Here is a 25,447-nt window from a genome sequence, read left to right on the forward strand (position 1 = left end):
TATGCAAAGAAACTGTTTAAAACTAAAATAGAAATATTTATCTTTGTAATTTAAGTAATGAAGTCAGATATTTCAGTTTCAGAAGCAAAAAAATGTTCATATCAAATTAAGGTCCTCATGTAAACACTACTTTAAACATTTTCATTTTATTACCAATTATTCTTCCTTTGATTCTGAATGTGGGGATTGGCTCAGGGCTGGGCAGATCTATTCTAGTAGGATAAAGGGGTGTGGGCCACCCTCAAATCATGACTCTGTTTGTCTTGTTTAAAAATAACTAAAAACCCGCTAAAATAACCATAGTACATAATTGATTGACTTATTACGACTAATTAGTTTTAGCTTGTTTAATAAAGTCAGATAATGTCAAAGTGGCCCTGGCATCCTTCGATTACAGTATTCCGTATGCGGCCCTCAAAGAAAACGTTTGGACACCCCTGCCTTAAGCGCTGTGATGTCATTTTCAGTCGACATTGGCCAAGCAGTCCGGGACAGGATGGCAGCTGTCTTGCTGCATGAGAAATATCCGCCCCTAAAACAAGCTGATTTCACATTTTAATGAAAGCGCCCCACAGATTTTGTTTTAAATTGAGAAAAATATGTCTGCGGTAAATAACATGTCAGAGCAGTGGTATAGAACTGTATTGCACAGGTTCACCACACTACATTCACACAAACAAATCTTGAAGCAGGATACTTATACCTAGGAGGACGTTAAATTCTACATATAGGATAAGCACACTTCATCTCCACAGGCCAACAAGTGCTGATGCACCCACATCTGAGAGGACTTGCAGCTGCTGCTAACTGAATCAAACGTGAGTTATCTCTGATTGCAAATAATGCACTGCCTGCACACGACTCTCTTCCCACAGGGGGACTGAATTTAATTGAAGTAGCACTTCCTCTTAAAATAAAGTTCATGAGGATGTATTGGCATGCATGATCAAAAAGGTACTGTTGGAGCAGTAGGAACTGAGAGAGTCTGGGATGCAGAGAAAGGGAAAATCCCGGGGAAGAATCCGGCATAGCTTTGCTAAAAATAGAGCATGAAGTGGATGGAGGGAAGGAAGGAGGGGCCGTATAGTACCTGTGGGCTTAGAGGCAGCCCAGTTAGCAGTGAGCAATACCAATGTGGACACAAAATACCCGAGCCTTATCATCACAAATCAATACCATCAGAAGTTTCTATCCTTCTACATTTCATCCTGTGAGACTTTGGATTTCAGCAACAGATGTGTCTAAATTTAATGTCAATTTAGTTCAAAGATATGTGTTCAACTTTCTGAACATCTCTGATGTCACTCAACAATAGCGACCCCATTAAGACACAGATCGTGAATGGCAAAACATGATTTACAAGATTATAAACATATCTATTTGTATTTATTATTACATTAATTTAGTTATTCAACATATCAACATGATTTGTACTGACTGCGTGTAACTAGGCCTACGCCGCTGCCTGCCTACATTAAGTTATTTGGTGAAATGTATGAAATGCTAATAAGATAAGATATTCTTTTATATAAATAAAGCAAATTATAAAGGAAGCTTAAAAAGGAAGGTCAAAATGTGTTGTGAGCAACCCCCCAAAAACCAAACAAATTTAGCAGAATCAGCCATCTTGGTTGTTTACATTTGCCTGGAACACTTTAAGGTCACAACTGGAACAATACAAGTGGGATAAAACCGTCTTCCCACGTTCCTGGAATGCAGCATAACACTACACTACAAACAAACGTCTCAATTTTTCATGTCTTGCCTCCAAGTTATTCTTACAGCTACTGCAAGTTATTTTTTTGGTTCCAAAACCACTTTATAAAATATAGAATGGCACAGCGTTTTTATGTAGGGTGGCCAGACATCTCGGGTTAATCGGAACAGTCGCGGGTTTTGAGCCTTGTGTGCCGAGTCCCGGTGGATTTCACCAGCCCGCTGTCACACATATCCCATCCCAGCGACTAGTTTTTTTTAGTCCAGTCAGCAAGCCGATTATTTGGGCCATGAGCATGACAATCACACAGTTGTCATAGCGAGTCATATGATAAACTAATTTAAAAAATCACTAACAGGTGCGTTTTTGTCATACCGAAATTAGAACTATTTCTCTTTTCGTGTATAAGAATCATGGGAAATGTAGTCCTACTAGTCTAACGCTGCAGTCTCCGGTCAGACCGAACCCAAGCTGAGCTTCTCTGGTGGAATAATACCAATGTTTGAATGACAATGCGGTCCCGGCACAAGGTAAACAGCACAGCTAGATTCCAGTAGCTGCCAGGACGAAGCAAAAGCGGTTGGATGATAGTGAGCGCATTGACTTATTTACAGATGTTGAACTGTCAAACAAGATAGATTACGCACTAGCTAAATTAATAACACAACTAGGTTGGCTAGTGATTTTTTTTTTCTAAATAGTTCTTTCCATATTTGATTTACAGCGAAATTGTAGTGTCCCGTTTTTTTTAAATTATGAAAATCTGATCACCGTGTTTTTATTAAAAAATAAAAATAAAAAAACAACAACAGAAGATGCTAAAGGTACAGGGGCCTATTAGTGTGAACATAAATGGTGGCACACAACCCTATGAGAGATGTCAGGGCTTGTCCACCAATATTATAAATCACTAATAGAACCGATTCATGATCCAACACTATTCTCCACGTCATAAGCCAGCGTCAAACTACATGGCCTTGTTTGGTAGCTGTCTTTAAGCTGTAAAAAAAAAAAAAAAAATCTTCTGAATTTTTCACATATCAAGTGTAAGTGGGAAGGTGGGGATCTGAGTCCGTCTTAACACTTGTGGACTAACAACCCGCAAATGGATAAAAGGCCTCTGACTACAAACTGGCTTGTCGGAAACTTTGTGATGAAGATTGTAGCTGCTTGGGAATTCTTTGGCCCTGATCCTGTGAAACGAACACCTCCACATTTTTACCAATTTATTCATTGAGTACAACATGAAGCTCAAACAGCTCAACACCCATAAAGCCTTTACAGGATTTGAGGAATACATCTGAAATAAGCATAGCAAACAGAGCTCATGAGTCAGCCTACAGCCTGCTTACAACTGTCTATTTATAGTTTGAGCTTGATTTATCCATGAAAAATTGGTTGCGCCCTCTCTTTTCCAGCACTCCAAACCACCGTTTCCTGACTGGAACAATCCACGTCCACCCAGTACAACCACTGCCGTTTACTGGCCTACTGAACCACAGTACAAATTGCCCCATGATAGTAGACACTCACTTAGCCAAGCCACAGTCTTCTACAGTAGCTCATCTCAAGGAGATTGTGACCACGAGCCGCTCACAAGCCTACCGTATTTAATACTTTGCAACTATAATCATGTTTGCTTCCAACACCACATCCACCTTGGCCAAATTGGAAAATCACTTCTCTTATTGGCCATCTAAACTGAAGTATGAACATGACAAAATGAGATGTTGTTTGCAGTGTGCTGTACACAAGCTAATGAGTTTGGAAAACAGAGGACAAGAGGGAAGACTGCTTTAATGTATTCAATTATCTTCCTCGGTCGGTCGGTCCGAGCTAAAGTACCTTGGAAATGAACTGTCAAAGCAAAACAGTGGCAATATTTCTCAAGATATATCTTTATTTTTGAGAGCTCATTTATACCTAACAAATTCCTTCAGTTGACATTTTTAAGTATTTTTTTTCCCATTGCTTTTAGTGTGGCCCTACAACTTCTTTTTACCTACAAATTCCAAAGTTTCTGTTGAAGCATATTGGTTTAAAGATTTTAAATCTTTGCCAACACAGTGTAACAGGATGACTCTTTTACTTCTTTTTTTATTTTCTTTGGTCCTTCCTCGGGTCTCCTGACGGCCTCACGACTCTGGCTGGAAGTGTTCGGTTTAGGTGAACGGTATGGGATTTTTTAATAGGTTTTAGGTGAACTAATGAATACACACACACTCGCACGCACACATGCACACACACACATAATCACCCACATACAAAAAAAAAGGGGAGAGCAATGATGATGACATGTCAAATCGGTAAAATTACCGAATGAACAATACTGAGCTCTCCATAAAAAAAAAAGGATGACTATTCTACGAGAGAGGGTGTGGCCTTGCTGTTCCAGAATTGTCTCAGCACACTCCCATCTATGCTCATTATCAACAACACAATGCAAAGGTATGACTTTGTATCACTAGAAAGTTCTATCGCACATCCCCTCTGCATGTGCTTCCTGTTCTGGTGAAACCTGGCACATGTCAGCCATCCAAGGTTTTCCCATGATGCAAAATGCAAATGACCTTTTCTCTAATATGAACGATTGATCTGATTTCATTTAAAATTGGAGAAGAATATTTTTTTTTACTCTTTATGTTTCGCGATGTACTATGGGGATGCCTAATTAGTTTATTGACAATGTTCCTATAAACAGATTTATTTTATTTTTTATTTTTGAAAATTTGTGTTAAGGGCTAAGTCTACCATACAAGCACAATTTAATGATGTGGATTATTTAGAGCCCGTGTATTTACTGTATTTCAATGATGCAGGCAGATGGTGGGTTTGTTGAGCGCTTGTGCATGTACAAGCGAAATGTGCAATCATCTCAAGCCCACGACCATCTCTTCCAAACGTGCTTGAGGCAAGAGAAGTGTAGCGCGCCTGAGTCCAGTTGGGAGCGTTAAAAAGACCAAACAAACTAAACTTTAGATCTAGTGCCAAAGCCTTTTTACTGATTTGTTTTTCATGTGGAATCTCTTCTTTGAAATAGCTTTATTTGGAGGAACACATTTGGCTTTTTAATGTATGAAAAAGGTACTTTTCAACAAAATCTTTCTTCTGTAAGCATTAAGCAGTTTTCTCTCTTGGTTTGTCAATAACAGATGTTACCTTTGGCATATCAAATCTGAACATGGTAACAGGATAATTAATGTTAAAAACTGATGAACTTGTTTAGTTTTTTTATGCTAATATTCACTCATTTTGAACGTGATGCCCGCAACATTCTAAAAGAGCTGGGACGGGGCATTTTTACCACTGTATAACAATCTTTTCCTTTTAACAACACTCAAAACAAGCATTTTGGACCTGCTAAACATTAGAGATGTAACGATATCCAAACATCACGATATGATAAATATCACAATATGAACCTCCCCCGATACGATAATATCACGATGCGGAGAGGTTGGCGATATTGAAAAAGCTCACGATAATAATTTTTGTACATAATAACAAACTATCATGGTCTATCAGATAGACTACATAGACTCTATGTAGTTCACAATGTTGTGTTTGACTGAAGTGGGCTGAAATGTGTTTTTGATAGTGATGTGAGTGATAAACAAAACATTCATAATTAAAATTAAACTGCACTAATAAACGAAACCACCGTAGGATGCTTGAACTGCACAAATGAAATACAACCTTGCCTTTTTAACAGATGTGCTGCTTTAAATATCGTGACATGATGACAACGATATTATGGCAATTTTAATATTGGGATATCACAATATTGCCGTTATCGTTGCATCCTTACTTAACATACCACTTCAGGAGCTCAACAGTCCGGGGTTTCTGTTAACACACTAAGCTTAGTGGTCATTTCCCTCTGAGAACATCGTGTTTGAAGGTTTGCATTGTTGAGATATTGTCGTTCAATTCTTGTCATCTTGGTCTCATGATGCCAAAATGGACTCACAATACTCACAAAAACAATACAAATTGAATTTAACGGTCAAACACCTGTTGTGAATTTTGTCATTCAGCTCTTTGTTAGAGAACAGCTAGTTGAAAACGTAGACCACATCAAATTGACATTGAGAAAGTGGTTGGTTGGTGATTGGGAGTGTTCCAAGTCCTCAGTCTTCCTGCCAGCATTTCCTCAAGCTTTGCTCTGTTCTCATTGTACCGTCTTCCTCTGCACCATCTAAATATTTCATACGGTGCTTGATGTTGTTTTAGGGATTCTTGACACTCTTTGATCACATTGGCTGTCAAGGATGTGTTGCTGGTGCAAAGTCAGCCATTGACAGGGGAAGAAAGCGATGAAGAAGACAGACTTCGCGGCCCAAACGACACGTCAGTAAATAATGAACAATCAGCCTGGTTTATTATAAGACCACTGCCAGTTTTTACAATACAACAATCAGTATTAGTCAGATGTTGGCTCTCTCTCTCTTTGAAATTAATTGGATGTTTTAACAATTTGATAGTAAGGAAAGGATTAGTTATTTTGACATCAGTTAAAAAAGCACATTGGCCGCATTGGATTTACTGTAATCAGTGGCTTGTCTTAAATAGATCTCTTATAATGGGAAAGTTTCCTTGAAAATGTTTGTCCTTTGATATTCAAACTATTGTGCTGTACTACCAGAAAAAAAAGTATCTAAAAATGTCGGCCTAAAAATCTGGGCGCGAGAGGAAGCGTTGCTGCCATAATCCTCGGGGTAATCGTTTACATTTGAAAACCATGCATGAATATGAATGCAGTTCGGCATGTCCTTGAAACTTCCTCAGACTTGCAGTCGTTCAGTGTAGAGGGACTGGCGGCTTGTCTTCAAATGACTTCCATGGCAAACAGTTGTCAAATGATGTGGGAGAAAGTGACTCACAAGTAGCTCCTATTCTGAGTTTTCTCTGTGTTCTGTTGCAAAAAAAAGAAGAAGAAGAAAAAAAAAGAAAAACATAAGGTACTAAAAAAGAAGGGAAAATGACAGGCCACTATTGTGCTGAACAATGCCAAGTAACAAATTACAGATTGTTTTTTTTTCAGTGGGGAGCGAGGGAAGAATTTTGTGATTTTTTTCTAGAGATACTTATGTTTGTAAATTTTAGATGAGAAAGAATGAGGATGTCAGAAAGACAAATGTTTGTTATGAAAATAGGTCGTTTAATTTAATATTTCACATGATTTCATGATCATTTCTTAATTTGGGCAACATACTTTTTGACTTATACATGGTGTCCCAAAAAAGGTGTTTACAATTTAACAAAAACATCAGCAAGAGACGTCAGAAGTTGCTAAGGATGTCGAACTAGCACCATGATGGCTCAGTCTTATTTCCACTTGCATGACCATGCCAATTACACTATTGCTATATTAAAATGGGATATAGTATTAATAAAAGTCGGTGTATTTAGTAGAAAGTTCAATGGAAAGTAAAGCTCAAACTGTTCAAAAACTTTCAGTGCTAAAAGCGCAGCTATGCGCCTAAAAGAAAAGAAATGTGCTCTACAGAGGACATGCTGCACTGAAAATAAGTATTTTCCATTTATAAGAATCTTATTTTTGTTTGTTTGTTCATTCCAAACCAATTGAATCAAGTGCATTATTAACATTCACCTGTCAATAAAATCAAGCAAAAATACCGTGTTCTTGATAATTACATTGCTTTGCAAACAAAACAACATAAATTATTGTTCAAACAAATTGTGCTCTCATAAGAGTGGCATTACAATACAATATAGCTGGCTTGATTTGAGGCTCATTGCCCAAATCATTAGGTACACCAGCTCTCTGACAATCAATGTCCCTTTCAAAAATGTGCATTGTTAACATTGCAGATTTTGTATAATGCAGCGCTTGTCATGTGAGGTGCAGAGCTATCACCCTAACACAGACAAGATACAGAAGTTGGAAAAAAAGAGTCTTTATATACAAAAATACAAAGTAACAACAGAGAGCAGGGCTGGATTAAGATGGCCTCAAATAAAACACTTGATGGAGAAAACTTTTGAATAATAGCCTTGAGTGAACTGAATGCAGAACTAAAAAAAAATGGAAGCAACCTCCAACACACGGAACAACTGGATGCAGAACACATGGATTACAAATTGCATGAACGAAACATCAACATACCAAAAGAAACATCGGCACATTGACAAAACTGTCATTCAGAATAAAGGCTTACATGAAAAAATAAGTCACAAACACTGAACCTAAAATACAGGGCCTAAGAGTGACAATAGCAACTGCATAGCAACTGATAATTATCATCATCACAAGGGACATGGCAACTGCATAGCAGCTGACAACTTTATCTTCGCAAGGGATATAGGAACTGCATAGCAACTGCAAATGCCATCACAGGGTACATAAGAACAACAAATATCATCATGAGGGACATGCAACTGCATGGCAACTGACAAACTTCATAATCACAAAGGACATAGCAACTGCATAGCAACTACAACAATGATCACAGGGGACATAAAAACGACACATTTCACCACAAGGGACATATCAACTGCATAACAACTGACAACATCAACATCACTATGGGCATAGCAACTGTATAGCAACTGATAACTTCATCATCACAAGGGACATCGCAACTACAGATCTCATCACAAGGGACATAACAACTGCATACCAACCGACAACATCAAAATTGCATGGGGCATAGTAACTGCATAGCAACTACAAATATGATCCTAAGGGAAATTACAACTACAAATATGATCACAAGGGACATATAAACTACAAATATAGTCACGAGGGACATAACTGCATAGCAACTGACCAAATCAACATTGCAAGGGACATAATAAACTGCATAGAAACTAATACCAACATCATAACAACATAACGACCCCCCCAAAAAACATAGCACTAACATCTCTTTATGAGACACAGTACTCACAGTGCTATTGCTGTGTCTCAAGGGGGTTTTTCTGACTGGCACTTCAGTTTCATGTAAAATTGACAGAACATGAGAGAATAAACTCTCTCGTACGGTCGCTGCAACGTTTTCAATGACTTAACTCGTAACCTGTCGGTTCATAATGTGGGACTTTATACAACGAAACGACTGAAAGCTGAAACATGAACCTCACAAGGCCAAACAGTACCTCATTCCCATGAGTCAAACCGAGGATACAAACCTCAAACAAATCACTGACAATAAAGCCCATTACCCACCCAGGGGCATACTTGATCTACAGGCTTCTAAAGAGTTTGAGCATCAAACAGAACCTTTGTGGTAAAGTCTTACAGAGAGCGGTGGCACAATACCTCGTGGGTATTCCCAAATTGCTCATGTCAGACACACATACAGTGTATGTGCAAAGACACACAAACAAGCGAATGGATTAATGCAGACACTTTCTGCACTGTCAAGTTAAAAGAACACAGAGTTGCTTTAACTTCTCATGACAGAAGACACCCTTTGTTCGAGTTCTTTTGGGTTGCTGAGTTTTGCAAATGCCTTTCGCAGCAGCATGAGGCGAGCGTCCCAACACCCCTAAGAAGCATTGTTATAAAAGGGGCTCTTAATGAGAGGGATTTTGTACAAAAAGGGCAACTTTCATGATATATGTATTGAATTCAAAGCTCTAGATCTGTAGATAAAGCAGAGACACAAAGTGGACTATTAAACTCAACATGAAGCATTGCTGACTACCATTAAAAATAATGATGCCACTGTTCTCCTTGGATTAAGTTTTTTTTATTTATTATCATTTTAAAGCCTATTTCACAGTGAGGCCTTTTAGTATTTTTTAGAAACCTATTTTTCTACTGTTTTTTTTTTACTTTCATTTTTACGTATGAAATGTATTTTAAATGTATGAAACATATTGCCTTTGCTTTGTGTATAAAATGTGCTCTATAAATAAAGCTGCCTTGCCTTAATAGTGCCAAAATGCCTGTCGATTGGTGCAGAATTCTCATTGACACTGCCTCACAAACGGTTGTGCACCAAAACAATACGTTGAAGGTACCATCATTGTTTATTCCTCAGTCATCTGTTTGTTTTTCTTCCTAAATAATGCTGTTGGATTACATCTGTCCATCCATTTTCTATAGCCTCACGCTGGGGCTCTACTAGGGGTATAGAAAATAGATAGGGGGAAAAAAACAACTGATGACACGTAGATGTCTTATGTATCTAATGAAGCGTCTCTAATGGAACAATGGTTGTGACGTACAGTTTTAACGCATGACATAACTTTGTAAAGTTTAAAATTTGCTATTAGTAGATGGGCTACTCCCTTAATTGGTAAAGGACTTAGCGAGTACTTTACAATATTTTTTTCACAATTTGAATTGGCCGATATTAGCTCTATTATAATCAACAAAAAATTGCCAGTTATTTTTATTTTATTTTTTACTTGGGGTGCGTTAATTTGGAGTTAATTTAAAGCTCCTTTAACACCACTAATTTTTTTAACGCATGATTAATCCCCTTACTTAGAAAGCCTGTACTGGGGAATTCCAGTCTCAACGCAGCGGACAAAATAATATAAAAAAAGTAATAAATTTAATAATATGCATATATTTGTGGAGACTGGGGTTAAGTTATACTTTACAATTTTAAAATGTGCAGAATTTCACAAGTTACTTAATGTTAAAGATTAGATATTGCTTAATATGAAAAGAAAAATGGTGTGACCAATGTCTTACAAATGCAATTATGCCACCTAGTGGCAGAAAAACGACCTTAAAACAAATCAATATTACACTAATTTTAACTCAATTTTATGAATTATTATGAAATTACTGTATCAATGACTAAAATATGCAGCCATATTTCTATTAGTTTAACTTTCCCCCATTAATAAACATAATATTCTACTGTACATTTTTGTGTACGTTTAGAACAGATATAAATTTTTTGATTAATTGGGAGTTAACTATTGAAGTCAAGTGATTAATTATGATTAAAAATCGCACACAACACATTACAACATGCGGCAACGATAACGAAACTTAAACATTCGCCTGATTCTAATGAGTTTTTGCAGATCTTTCTCTCCGTTGTAGTGTTAAAGTAATACTAGAGTACAAAGTATTCTAAAACAGTCAAATATTCTGCCCCCAAGAAAATTATTTTATCCATGATATGTTTTTGATTGCTCTGCGGCTATTGGCATTTTATTCTGATCAAGTATCAGAATCTACTTTTGTTTTTTTTAATAATAATAATTTCGGTCAGGTCATAATCATAGCAATGCAATTACGAGACTATTGAATTAAGAAAGCTTACTGAGATGCTACCTATTAAGCTTGGGGTACATTTGATTTGAGGGTTGAAGCACTTCATAGCTCACTGTTTATCCCTAAGAGAATGCAAAGTGTTTCCATCAATCTAATTAAAGCTATAGCTTTACAAATGGGTACACTGTATTGGCATACAAATTTGCATTACTAATCAGTGTCAATTAAGTTTTAATCCCTTACAAGAAGAAGAGAAAGTGCCATGTCATAGTTTTCTTTTGCAGCCTTTAGAGGATGAAATACTGCTGCACTTGCAAATATCCACTTCATTGAAGTGTGCACATGCCTCAAGTCCACTTATGATAAGCTCGTAAATTACACTATATGAAATTCCATAAATCCTGTAACCAACAAACCTCTCTGTTGCTAATCCTGCTATGTAAAAGCTGCTTTTGTGAGAAACATTTGCAGGGAAATAAAAATCAATCAGTGACATTTCCTTATTGAATGGCAAACGAAACTGCTTTCCTTCTGTTGTCACATCACTTTTAATGGGCTTGTTTGTGGCCTGGATGAGTCTCTGACTTTCACAAACACACACACAAACACACACGAAATTTGCCAGACAGCTCTCTTGACTATGAAGTGTCCTAATTAGTGAGGATAAATATTGGAGTGCACTTGTTTAAAGCAAAGAGAGGATTCTTTGTGATTGATTTGTTGGTTCTGTTGAAGAAAAGGTCACATGGGATGGAGACACACAACAGCCCTTTGGCGACTGTATGCGGAGGGCCAGTCTAATGAGATATACAGAAACAAGTCATTCATTAATACACTGCCTGTTACATAATGAAGCGCAGGAACAAACTCCTGGAATGGAAATGAAAGCACAGAAGACTAAATGGGTGGAAAACCAACCATAAAGGAAAATGAAAAGTGAGGAATGGAAAGGGGAGGCAAGCAGAGGAAAGGAGGGAAATAAGCAGGAAGGGAAAGAAATGCAAGAAAATGAAGCAAATCCCACCCACGGATGTCAATTCTGTATTTTTAAGGCAGATCTTAGCTGGGGAATCATCTTTAAAAAGCTCTTTCGCTCTCTCCCATTGATGTGTGCAGCACACCAGTCAAGTACCAATAAGATATTCTTCAGAACATGAGATATATTATGTGACATTCTGACACATGCACAAGTAAAAACACATAAATTCCAATTCCCATGTACCATGACACAAATCATCCTTACTCCCAATCCAACTTGAATTGGGAGGAGAGGAATTTCTACGCAATGACATATCCAGAGTGCCATCTAGTGCCTGTCAGAGAAACACACATAAACGCACATTCAATTTCAGCTGAGCAAATGTCTCTCTGATTCTCATACTGACGCCATCCTACAGGTCAGCACCATTAATATTTTGTCCATTCACTATTAAATATCTTTATTGTATACACATTAGAAGTCCTTTACTTTTACCAATTAATTGGTGACAATTTTCTGCTTCAAACTGTTATCTTATCTTCTAGCATGAATCATGATTGTGACCCAATAAGGCTATACAACACAGGCACAGGTGTCAAACTCAAGGCCCGGGGGCCAGAGCCAGCCAGTCACATCAGTTTATGTGGCCCGTGAAAGTAAATCTAACATGTCAATTTCAATGATCATTGTTAAGAGCTACATCCAAATCTCAAATTGTCCTACATGATAAATAATGTTGATTTTTTTAAAACCCATTTTACAGTAAATTCTGATTTCAAAACTAGTAACCCATCAACTTGTTCTGTATATCATCATCTTCTTAAAATGATTGCTTGTCTTTTCTTTTTTTTTGCCGAAATCATGTCCTCATAATGCAAAAGGTAACATTTTTTGTGTTTCCTGAAAAACCTAGAAGAAAAAAAAGACTTAGGCGATTATACAGTACATAACGTGTCGATATGTAATGATATGATGAGAAAATTAAACATTTGTATGGTATGGCAGCAAAGTGGTGGAGTGGCTAGCACATCTGCCTCACAGCCAACAGATTATGTGTTCGAATCAGGTCTCGGTCCTTCGCCCGTGTGTAGTTTGCAAGTTATCCCCGTGCTTTCTCCAGCTTCACTCTAAAAACATGCCCATTAGATTATTGAAGTCTTTAAATTATGCATAGGAGTGGACGCTAAGCACAAGTGCTATATAATACGGAAGATGGTATAAAACTGGCATTGTGAGCCAAACACTCTCTCAGGTCAAACATCTGTGACCTCCAACCATATAAACGTTGGACGGAAATTCTGACGGACAAAAAGTCTTTGCAGACAAGCAGGAAATACAAATTCTATTCTTCACTTTCAGTTCATGTAAGGGCCATGTGTCCCAATACTTATTGTGTATCAGAAAAATACTGTAGAGAGGGCATCCACAAAGAAAATGCCACAGACATCTAACTGGCTGCGTCTCGTCTGCTGAAGTATTGAATAGAAGAGTCACAGGAGCTTCTGTTGCTGCTGAAATTCAATACAAACCAACTGGTGGGAGCCATATGCTGTGAAATGCATAAAAAAACAGAGCTCCACTTGCGGGCACAAAGGCCGCAACTTGAATGCCTGTGTGAGTGCGTTCACAAGTAATTGCTACTGGTGGCTGCAGGTGTACGGGTGTCAGGGCCGGTTCTAGCCAGGCATTCATACATATACAGTAAGGGCCGGCCAGAAATATGAAGAGGGTACATATTGTTTATAAGTGTTTTCTTCGTAAAATTTGGTTATTAATAGTGTCCAACATACACAGAAATGTATTGCATTTTTTTATTCTATCGTAAAACTTGTCCAACCTGGATTTCCCACCTGAAGACAAAGCTCCCGCTGGCAGGTGTGTTACCATGGAAACCATCACAAACATGCTTCCTTGACAATTCCTATTTAGAGAGGGTTTTAGTGTCATCTTGTGGAATCTCATATGCAGTGAGTCTCAAAGTGTACTTTGGCTCCCTCTGGTGGTACTCGATACAAACACTGCCGAGGAACAACTGAGTTATATTTAACTTTTTAATACATTTGCATTTAATCTTTGAGAAGTCTTTGTTTTCAAACTTTTATTTTAAGAAAGTTTTGTATCTAACTTTGTTGCACAATACATTTTAATTGAATCATTGAGTACACTTACTTATTTTAATACATTTTTCTCATATATTTAAGCAAAGTGTTATTGTGCAAACAGTGCATAATATTAAATTAGCTTTTTTAGCTCATTGGCGTCGGGCCAAAACCTCATAAGTCACAACAAGGTAGCGTTCATGTTTTTTTTCTCTCTCCAAAATCTATACTATTGGTCTTTCCTCTCAAATTTTTCCAAATGATTTCCCAATCTGAAGTGTTAAAATGGGCTTGCTCGCTTTGATAATGCAATGTTAATGGTTGAACAAACATGGCGTTTTTGGGGTCTCCTGAGAAGTGAAGGTTTCTGCCAGCAAAATTTATTTTTGGTGCTACTTGGCGTAAAAAGCTTAGGAAATCTTAGGAAATTCTAGAAAAGGCACAGAAATAAAACATTAGTAGGTGAGTTTTTCAGAGAATAATGGAGGAGAGGTTACAAAAAATAAACTCTATAGTGATTTTACTTTATATTAGCACTCGGAAAAATGGTGCTTTTAAAAATGTGAATCTGAACTTGTGGTGCAGCTTTTGGAAAATAACCTTATTTCTTACAGTACTGTACAGAAAACAGAAAAATATTAGTAATATTAATACATAATAATAATAATACAAAAATATAGGGTTATTGGGATGGGCAAGTATCAATATCCGGTATCGGGCCAATATTGGTGCTCACAATTGTTGTGTCAGTTTTATGATCAGGAACTAGAAATTTGCCATTAATTTCAATTTTAAGGAAAAAATGCTTTATTGCGATACATATATGGGTTTTTCTTTAAAATGATCTATCACTGTTTTTTGAGGGAAATTTTATGTATCAAAAGTACAAGTCAAGTAGTATCTTTACTTGGTAGCTGTATGAGTGACTATACTCAAGCGTTTAGTACTTGGTCAGGAAAAAAAAAAGTGGTACCAAACATCCCTACAAAAAATATTTTCAACCTTTTAACAGCCAAGAACATAATATTTATCTTATTGGATGGCCATTACTAATCAACGCAAATTTAAATCACTACGTATTTAACGGGGCTTTGGTGCTGTCTTGATATTTAACTGCTTCAGCTAAACCTCAGAGAAATCTGCCTAGTTAGGCTGATTTGCATAAAAACGATTACGGATTACGGTGACGTTAACAGGGGGGAAGGATTCACTGTAGACTGTGGATCTCAAACAGCCGAAGCCGGGCACACATGCACGACAGCGCAAAGGAGATAACCAGACAGAGGAAGCTTGTGTGAATTTGATTTGAAGGGGCAAGGCGTTTGTTTGAAGGGGCTTGCACTCTCTTGCCCCCTGCATGTAGCCAAACCCGCAGGGTGCTGCTATCTTCTCCTGTCCTCCTCTTGGAATTTATTCCTACTTAAGCATTTCTGTCAGACAGCATTAAAAACATCTGACAGTATCTTGCAGTGCAGTTCTGCAAACAATAACAACAATAATAATTATCTTGTTAAATTAGTTCAGTGTAAATAAAAAAAATTCTCATTATTATTTTTGTAAAGAAAAAAAAAATGTTTGAAGTGACTCTTGTATTAAACCTCATTGGAAAATGTCCAGTGAGTGGAGTAAGAAAATTCAGCCGTTTCATATAAGATAGATACTGTATATACTTGTGATTTATTTATCTTTATTACAAATGCACCAGTATTCATGAAGTATGATTTTAGGACATGTGAAGGTTGAAATTGGGAGGTAAAAAAGAAAACATTTTCAGTATTGTTGTCAAATTTCGACCTTTTTTCCCCAAAAAGTGTCATGTGTAATATCGGGCCAAAGCCAATTTATTGGAGAGCCTAAACCTGTCTGAAAAGATCTTGTGCAAATCAATTGTACTACGTACATTTTTAGAAGTAACTTTTATTCACTCAACTTAGTTTTCAAGAGAATCCAATTCAGTGCTTAAGATGCTCAGTTTTATATCTTTCATTTTCCCCTGTGTAATTTACCAATGTTGTATTTATTTTTTATTTTTTTTTGTTTTGCTTTGCTTTTGTGACTCATTAATTATGTGCTCTATGGACAATGGAGGATGAGCTCACATCTTGTGTGCCACTATTGATTTAAAAGTCATGTTAAGAACAAGACCATTAAAAATGTACACAAGCATACAAAACTAATCTTAAAAAAAAATTGGTTTAAGGGGATTAGAATATAAATGTCAATTGTGTGACTTGAGAAATTATTTTCTGTGAAAGACACAAATGTTAAAAGGGAAACTTATGTTAGCCATACATTGACATACATACATTTAAATAGCTTTTGTTGTAAAACTTTGCTTTGGTTTAAGGAAAGGTGCTGACTATGCTTAGTTTCAGCTCTGTTTTTTTTCCCTCAAGAGTAGCAAGCAGCAATCCATATTTTTATCTGACCCTTTTTTATGGCACTTATCATTTTATACCTTCAACAGACTGTGGTAGTTGTCTCCCTAAAAGGCCACTTCTTCTATGCTGCCTGCTTGGGGGTGGGGGTTAGTGACTGCACTTCAAGGTCAGACTAATGTACCCATAGCAGATGACATCATCTGGTCACGAAAGAAAGAAAAACGAGGTGTGGTGCCCGATGTAGCATGTACACTGCTTTAGTATTTAAACAGTATATTGATTAACATTCAAATAAAAGCACCCACATGTTTTAAGATTGTTATTCAATGCTGGAAAAGTAGGTCTGCATTTAAGTGAATCCTTCATTGACTGCCTGACCACCCAAAGGGATTGTGAGCTCCTTCCACAAAGTCACGCAATGTCTTGCCCTACTTGTGCAATTTCGAGAAGAAAATATTGAATCTCACGAAGCAAGCAGGAGCAAATCACGCAAACTGCAGAATGGCTTTGAAATGTGTAGGCTGTAACATAACAAAATGTGCCAAGTTAAAAACTTGTGAATGCTTTCCAGAAGAAAAAAAAGGTGCACTATTGAACACATTGGATGGCATCTCCCTGATAACCACAAACACACTAGTATTAGGAAAGCATTTTTATTTTTATTTTTGCTTTCCATCATCTCCTTAACACTGCTGCAGAACAAAGGGGGCGGTGGGAATTGTTTTTTCCAACTCATTTTCCCAGGATAGTAATGCTGCAGCATGACAGGATGCTTTTAATGGGGTTTTCTGAGAGCGAAATTGAGCTGCGAGGAGGAACATGGTGACAGTGGAAGCTTTTGTTTTGAGTGTGAAAAGCCCAGTGGTGGAGAAAGATGCATGCTACTGTTCAAAGATGTATTTGCCACACACACACTACAGTGTATGGTAATAATACAAAGAATAGCTCAATTGTGCTGTATTTAGCCTCTAAAAATGCACATATTGATTTTTCTTTTTCTTTTTGGTGGACGTTTTTACTTAATTGTCATTTTTGATGACCAAGGGGTGTAAAAAAAAAAGGGGATTTTAAATTCTTTATTATTATTATTATTATTATTATTATTATTATTATTATTATTATTATTATTATTATTATTATTATTATTATTATTGTTATTATTATTATTATTATTATCTAGTTCAAAGACCTGCGATTGGCTGGCAACCAGTTCAGGGTGTACCCCGCCTACTGCCCGAAGCCAGCTAGGATAGGCTCCAGCGACCCCCGCGACCCTTGTGAGGTCAAGCGGTTAAGAAAATGGATGGATGGATAGTTCAAAGACACGGTCTATTTAATTTTCTGCTGTGTCTCTTTAATTTTTTAAAGGACTTCCACTTGCGGTCATAGTTACTACATGCATTTCTAAAAAATAATATAAAATCAAAGTATTAGCAACTATTAGTGATGGACCTAAAAATCAGTCAATCAACTAACTCATCTTTAAGATTTGAGTTAATTGTGATATTGTGCTAATATGGAGTGTCTTTATAGTGTTATAATCCAAAAGTCACAGAGAGAGAGAGAGAGAGAGATTGCATCTTGGAATTGTGAGACACTTAATGGCAGAGTTAATCACATTATTCACATGAATGCTATAAGAAACTGCACACACATTGGTTGAGATTTAGAAAACGACTTGACGGTTTTTCCAAAGATAAAGCAAAGCCTCAGTTAGGAGACCCTCTAATTGTTGATTGTTAAGTCTCTCCATAGCGTCATAATTAACATTCCAATCAAGTCCGCAAAAGACATGACAGAGATAACCGGAAGTAAATGGCGGCTGGGAATCATGTTATTCTTCTTATTCTTACTTATACTGCTAGAAATAGTATCATTTGATATACTCTTGTTATATTATAAAGTCATTGTCATATAGCATGATGTTTCCTTGTTGACATGCTAAGAAGGCATGTGTCTGAAGGACCGAATTAAAGTTTTGAGCCAACCATTCAATGACCCAATTTGATCTCTCAGTCGGGCTTTCACATGCATGTCTTCATTTGTGTGCAAGCTCAGTATCTGGGTATTTGTAGCTCTTTCTGACGGCTGTTCCCCAGAGGATACAACTGCCCGCCTACCAGTGGCTCGATCTTTAATCTGACCGACAGCTCGGTCCTTCGTTCAGCCAAGTAAAAGCCCACCAGTAAGATTGAAAAACACCTGACAGCTGAAGAATTATCCGCTGTGAGATGACGGGGGAAGGGAGGTGGATTTCACCGCCAAGGCGACTGCTGAACCACCTGTCTCTCACTTTGCCTCTTTCTCTGACTGCTGACTGTTTGTCAACACAACACCGTGATAAAGGTCTGCAAGCTCGGCGGGGTGTGACAGTTTGACAGACTGCAGTGTCAGCGTGAGTTTGTGCAGGCCTGTGGAAAACACACCTTTTAACCTTTAACGCTGATGTCTGGTTCTCTTTGACATACAGTTTATGCATTTCTATTCAGGCATGAGCTAAGTGTGACTGTTCACCCGTGATGAGACCAATTTAAAAGAAAATCTGTCTTCCTTCAAAAGCAAACTGCAAGCAAAGACGCCCACTTATCAATCAGTGGGTCTGTTTTCCACTCCATTGAGCCCAGCTTGAACGTGAGGACCCTCATAATTGAATAATACACAGCTGATGAGTGTGCAGACGACAAGTGGTACTCCTGCCAGCAGACGGTTTGGTTGGTAGCGTCACATTGTGCCTCCCCTGAGGTTGTTTTTTTTCCACGTCTGTCTTACTGAGCAATGCTGCACAAAAACAGGGGTGCAATGAAGCACGCACAATTGCTGTTGTCACAGGATTGGTTGTAGATGACCACAATTCATCCCACCAAACATCGTCTGCATTTTATCATTCATTCAGTACAAAAGGGAGAGATAACTAAGACATCATATTTGGTTAATCAGAAATTTCAGTTCATTCATTCAGTACAAAAGGGAGAAACAACTAAGACATCATATTTGGTTAATCAGAAATTTCAGTTCATTCATTCAGTACAAAAGGGAGAAACAACTAAGACATCATATTTAGTTAATCAGAAATTTCAGTTCATTCATTCAGTACAAAAGGGAGAAACAACTAAGACATCATATTTGGTTAATCAGAAATTTCAGTTAAATCCAGCATTCTGAATTGTCCTCAGAATGCTTTTCAAAAGCGCCCTACACGACCTGAAGACAACCTTTATTGATTACAAAAAAGCTTTAGATAAGGTTAGGCACAAAGAGCTATTCAAGATGCTAAAAGATAATGACTTAAGAATAATCAGAAATCTTTACCTAAACCAGAGAACAGCAATCCACCTTCCAGACAAAATGTTAACCAAATGGGTCCGAATTTTACAAGTCAGCCAAGGATGTAGAATGTCTCCAGACGTCTTCAATCTCTATCATGAATTTACTCTCTAAGTCTTGAGGACATCTCTGAAGACACCGTCGTCAACCGAACGCAAATAAACAATCAAGTCACAGAAATGTGCCTAACATGTCTTTGTGACAACGGAAGCCTGTTTGTCTCCAAGTCATCACCACAACCAGTTACCTTCCAATCCTTACATTGGGCAACAAAATTATGAAGCAAGTTTCTTTGTTTACCTACCTCGGAACCACAATGACAGCAGGTGGCAGAAGCAAGAAAGAGCTGAGAAGAAGTATTGGTATGGCCAAAAATAAATTCAGAGAGATGAGCTCAATCTTCTTAGATCAAAAGATGTCGATCAACATTAAACCTGGTCGACTGCATGGAGCTGAAGCTCGGACTCTAAGCTCAGAAACCCGAAGAAACACACAAGCTGCAGAAATGTGTTTTTACCGACGAATATTAAAAATCTCCTAAAACGATCGAGGTGATAAGGACATTCTTCAAAATGAACAGGATGATAGCAAGAGAAAGTGATCATGATTTTCATTTTCCGTAGACCAAAATGGGTGACGTTGTATCTGACCTGCTGTTCTCCTCCGTACCAGAGTAAGTCGGAAAGAAATCATGACAAAAGCAGTTGAAGATGAATGCACCATGAAAAGTATAGGATTGTAAATTAACTGCCTTTGCTAGTTGTGGTAGGAAACACGGTTGCTAAAATAACATCAGTTGAGCCCTTCAGCTAAAGCACCAGTTCTAAAATGATCTGTCACAGTTCTTTAAGGATTTCTCAGAATTGCACACTAAAACATTAGCTATGCTCTAATTATAACCCGGTGCAGTGCAAAAACATTACGTAATCTAATCCTCCAGATGATAAGTGTCATCAAACGCGCTTCTCTCCGCAGGAAACTGGACTTCGATTCTTTCCAGGACCCCCTGCTAAGTGGTTCAGTGTGATAGTCCCTCGGAGGAGCTGAAACTTGGGAGGATGAGCCCATTCACACACAAACTATATCCAGCTACGATGACTGCCCTCACTCCAAAATATAAATGTGATTTTTCCTTCTTTCATTAAACTAGGATTAAGCTATTTTCTGTTTCATTTGAGAGTGAATGTCTTTGAAGAGGCTGTAGCAGCACAACATTATAATATACAAAGAGTACATTGAATATTTTTTAAAAGGAAGCACATTTGGATGATGTTAATGTTGTGAGGTAAGTTCTCAGGGTATTGGGGAAGAGAAATAAAGACAACACAGTGAAACCTGATGTATTTGAGTATTTGAGTATTCTATTTGAGTATTCTACTCAACATTCCATCAAATAGTCGAATAATTTTAGCTTTGTTATAGAACAATTATGAAAACACAAGGGAAAATAAGAGACAAGTCACATAATAATCAATGATCAATTGTTTTTTTTGGTTTTTTAAATAACAGATAACAGTTTTTCTTACATTTAAACTTTACATAGCAGCAAACTGTATTTTCTTGTGTAGAAACAGTAGATGAAATTTTGGTCAATGGTCTGAAGTGACATCAGAACCACAGGAGAACTTTTACTTGCTAAAATGGCACATTCGAGTAACCCTGGTTTCTGGTTTCCTGGATCGGTAGTAACTGCACCTTTCTCAGGCTGTTAGCATCGCAGGTAAGTCTGGATATTCATATTCACCCATTAAATTACCTTTGAAAAGTAGTCTGACGACTGTTGCCAGCCTATAGTGAACACTCGCTGCTAGCAGCTAGCCGCTAATGCCAGTGACTGATTCCGTATTATACAATTCTTATCAATGAGAGTGTATTTATTAACTAGCATTTTTTTTAGTCCTTAAAGGGTAAATCAACCCCCCATTTTTTTTACAATAATATGTTCTATGCAGCACTATTCTGGTTAATATTGCGCAATATGAGTTAAGCAGCAAAATCGAGCCGTTTTTATCCATCTCATGGCGCGGCCATTTTGCCACTTTCTGTCGACTGAAGAGGACATCATTGTTGCTTAAGTCTCAGGTAACAACCAATCACAGCTGAGCTTCAGAAAACAGGTGAGCTGTGATTGGTCGTTGCTTGAGCACTGATGTCATCTTCATTCGACAGCAAGAGGCAAAATGGCCGCCCCCTGAAATGGATAAAAATGGCTGTATTTTGCTTTATAACTCTTAGTGTCATGTTTAGACTACTGAGGTCACATATAACATATTATTGTCAAGAAATCTTTAAGGTTGACTTCCACTTTAACTAGCGATTGAACATACAGCCTCCAGTCGGGAAGACTAGTCAAGCCAGACATCACAATGATTTTTCATATTATGCATTACAACAACACACAGCCACGCTGCGCATCTAACAACTTAAAAATAAAAGCCTACTAAGGCATTGAGGTCCATGTATTATTTGGTAGGCTTTTATTTTGAAGTTGGCCATCACAGCATGTTGCGCAAAAACAGGTTAAAAGTTTTGTTCTTTTTGCCTCAAATAGTCATCCAAATCCAAATGACCTCATGGGCCCTTGGCTAAAAAAGATCCATGTGTGTAAGGTTCAGAACTAGAAACTTGAAACCAACTCCTCTCCATGCCTTGTTGTGCAGTGTGTACAAACTGATTTCTAAAGTGCAGCTCTGCAAGGAGCACATAAAACCGTCCGTCACGCTTACGTTTGCGATGTAATGTAGGCCACAGGGATCAACCAGGCTGACAATACACCTACAGCATCAACAACACACTAACTCTTTCGCCAGCCTGCATGAACTGGAGATGATGCTTTTTTTTCCCCCCTGCCTCTTGTGTTAAAACCCTGTCAACTAAAGGTGCAATTAGGCAGTGAAGAGTGTGAGCAGATGCATGATAAATACTAGGTGTCAGTTATATGCATCCAGCTGAAACAATTGTCTCTTGGAGGATCATGTTCTATTGGCAGAATCCCGTTAAGAGGGCTCATGCACTAAGAGAGGGCAGCAAATAAATTGGTTCCAACCAGACAGTTAAAACAACTCAGTGAACCAGATATGTGTTGTAAATATAACAACAGAAGACATTAATGAAGAATAAATCAGTCAACTCGGCGCAAGGAATAAGGAGGGTCAAAATGTTTGGATAGAAGGCAAAAGAAATAAAAGTTCCAAGGATGAAAAAAATAGAAATAATTGCGAAGTACTGCTTCTTGGAAAGCCAGGACTGACGATGGACAGTGGGAAAAAACTAGTAAAAATACAAAGGAGTTGGCAGGTAAGCGCAGCTGTGTTATGAATGGTCAGAGTGGGGAGATTTGAAGGAAAGGACAGCAATATGCGATTATGTGAGTGGAGGAACTGAAGAAAAAGCGAGAATCAATTGAAGTTAGATGGTACTAGAAAAACAAAAAATAACGACCCCAAAGCACACTGCCAACACAACAAAGGACTTCAGAAAAGGTCTTAGACAGGTCAAGTCAATCACCAGACCTTAATCCAATCGAGCAGGGGTGCCCAAGTCGGGTCCTGGAGAGCCCCCATCCTAAACTTGCTGATGAGTTGATCATTGGATTCAGCTGCGTTAGAGGTGGGAGACATGGAAATAGGCTGAAAAAGGGCTCTGCGGGACAGAACTTGGACACCTCTGCAATAGAGCATACATTTTACCTCCTGAAGAGGAGACTGAAGGGAGAAACACCCATAAACAAACAAGAACCAAAAGAGGCTGAAGTAAAGGCCTGTAAAAGAATTTCAAATGAAAACTGCAACTGTCTAGTGAGGTCAATGGGTCACAGGCCTAATTGCATGAAAGGGTTTTGCCAGCAAATATTAAATGTTTTCCACTTTAATTTAATAATGTCTGTTCCAATACTTTTGCTCATTGGAAAAGTGGGTGGGTTGAAACAAAAGGTACTCACCTTAGTTTTTTTTTAACACATCTAAATGGAAATAGGCCTACCATCAAATAAAAGCAGGAATTCTGAACTTTTTTTGGTGTGTGTTTTTTTAACTTGACCTTCCTATTCCAAATAAAATAAAATATGTCAACTATTGTTCATTGATGTACAAATGGATTTAAAAAAAAAGAACAAATAGTAAAATTTGTTAAATAAACAATGAGGAAAATTGCACATATTTTCTATCAAAAATGAAAATAAATTACAAATCAATTTATCAAAAAACATTAAGTAGACACATACGCCCTGAGACACATGTAGACTCACACCTTCACAATTAGATCCAATACAAATGCATCCAATAGTGTCTTTAAACAAAATGCCTACTTATTAATTTAACACTATTACTGCTGTATACACTCATCATTGTACTGGGTTACAGTGGTGTCATTGGAGTTATGACTTCAAAAGGTGCAGCTCTTAATCTTACATCTTGTGATCATGCTGGGACTTGGTGAAACAACAACAGTTAGCCTTATAGTGTTCAGTTGTGCAGTGATTCCCAACCATAAGTGTTTACAACTAGGCACAGTACAAGCAATGTGTTTACAACTAGGTTCTCACGAGAGGTATCAGAAGTGGGAGTATATCTCAGACACTCTTTATTGTAAAATTAACAAAAAGATTTTTTGCAGGTAATGTGAACTCGCAAACGTCATCACTATTCAGTGCTATACAAAGGATCCATTGAACAAACAATATGTGGTGAATAACTGTCAGCTTTACTCAGAGTAGATGACAACATTACAATTTGTATTAATTCCCCAATAAACGACATTGGAACACCACTCCGACCACGTTGTTTTGTTTTTAAACGTCATCAGTACTCAAGTACAAAAAAAGAAAGAAAGAAAAAAGAAAAAGAGTCAAGCGCACACAAACAATAGTATTATGCTGCGTGTCACTCACTGTGTTCTTCCCAAAAAGCGCGGCGAGGCTTCGACGAGACAGCTCCACTCTTTGTACCGTCACACTTGACAGGATCAATGTCGTTTCAGCAGGCAAAAGTTTGGACGAGTCCGCGTGATCAGGTGGAAGGGTGGATGTCACGTCGCCGCCCCCAAAACACGAGATGGTGGGACAGGATCTGTGGTGCGTGTTCCGTCCTCATCCAAAAAACAGACGTGGACCGCGAACCAGAACTGACGCTCCCCTGGTGCGGACACGTGACCAGCCCACTGGGAGCCTCTCAATGCCTCGCGTCGGCGTCACTTTCACTTGGTCTCTCAGTGTCTTTGGCAAATGTGTGACTCGTGTTTCCCACACATTAATTATAGGCTATTCCTGATTAACGCCTTCACAATAGAGTATTTTTTTAACGTTACTTTTTAATCTCCAAACAAAAATCCATTTACAGGTTGCTGGGTACATGCCAAAGTACGGGTGGCGCTGTAACGTATCAGAGACATATAGAATATACAGTGGTGCCTTGAGATACGAGTTTAATTTATTCCTTGATCACATCATAGCTCAAAACACTCATTGCTAATCATCTTTCCCCATCTAATAGAATATGCCAGATCAATAAGTTAAAATCCAGGTCAATTCATTTGCTTTTGTTATATACTGAAGACATTTGGGCTTCAGATCATAAGATAAACATGAGGGAAAAGTTCAGCATTTCATCTTTTATTTCATGATATTTACATCTAGATGTGTTCAACAACTCAGGCCAACATTGGGCTTGTTTAAGGCATCACACGAATGTCTAAAATGTTAAGTCTTTGAGTAATTAAACAAAGCGTAATGGGTAATATGCT

The 25,447-nt window shown here is 37.8% G+C and overlaps 1 protein-coding gene across 1 annotated transcript in view; it reads right to left on the reverse strand.

Moving 5' to 3' along the window:
• The window catches only part of mid2 (midline 2), a 117,496-nt gene extending 92,681 nt beyond the window's left edge, over positions 1-24,815 (reverse strand). Inside the window, exon 1 of the mRNA XM_077577837.1 lies at positions 24,597-24,815. The gene's annotated coding sequence lies outside the window, so the exon portion shown is untranslated. The remainder of the gene's footprint in view (positions 1-24,596) is intronic.
• Positions 24,816-25,447: the final 632 nt, after the last annotated feature.

The sequence above is a fragment of the Vanacampus margaritifer genome, chromosome 10 (genome assembly GCF_051991255.1).
Source record: "Vanacampus margaritifer isolate UIUO_Vmar chromosome 10, RoL_Vmar_1.0, whole genome shotgun sequence".
In the NCBI taxonomy this organism is placed as follows: domain Eukaryota; kingdom Metazoa; phylum Chordata; class Actinopteri; order Syngnathiformes; family Syngnathidae; genus Vanacampus; species Vanacampus margaritifer.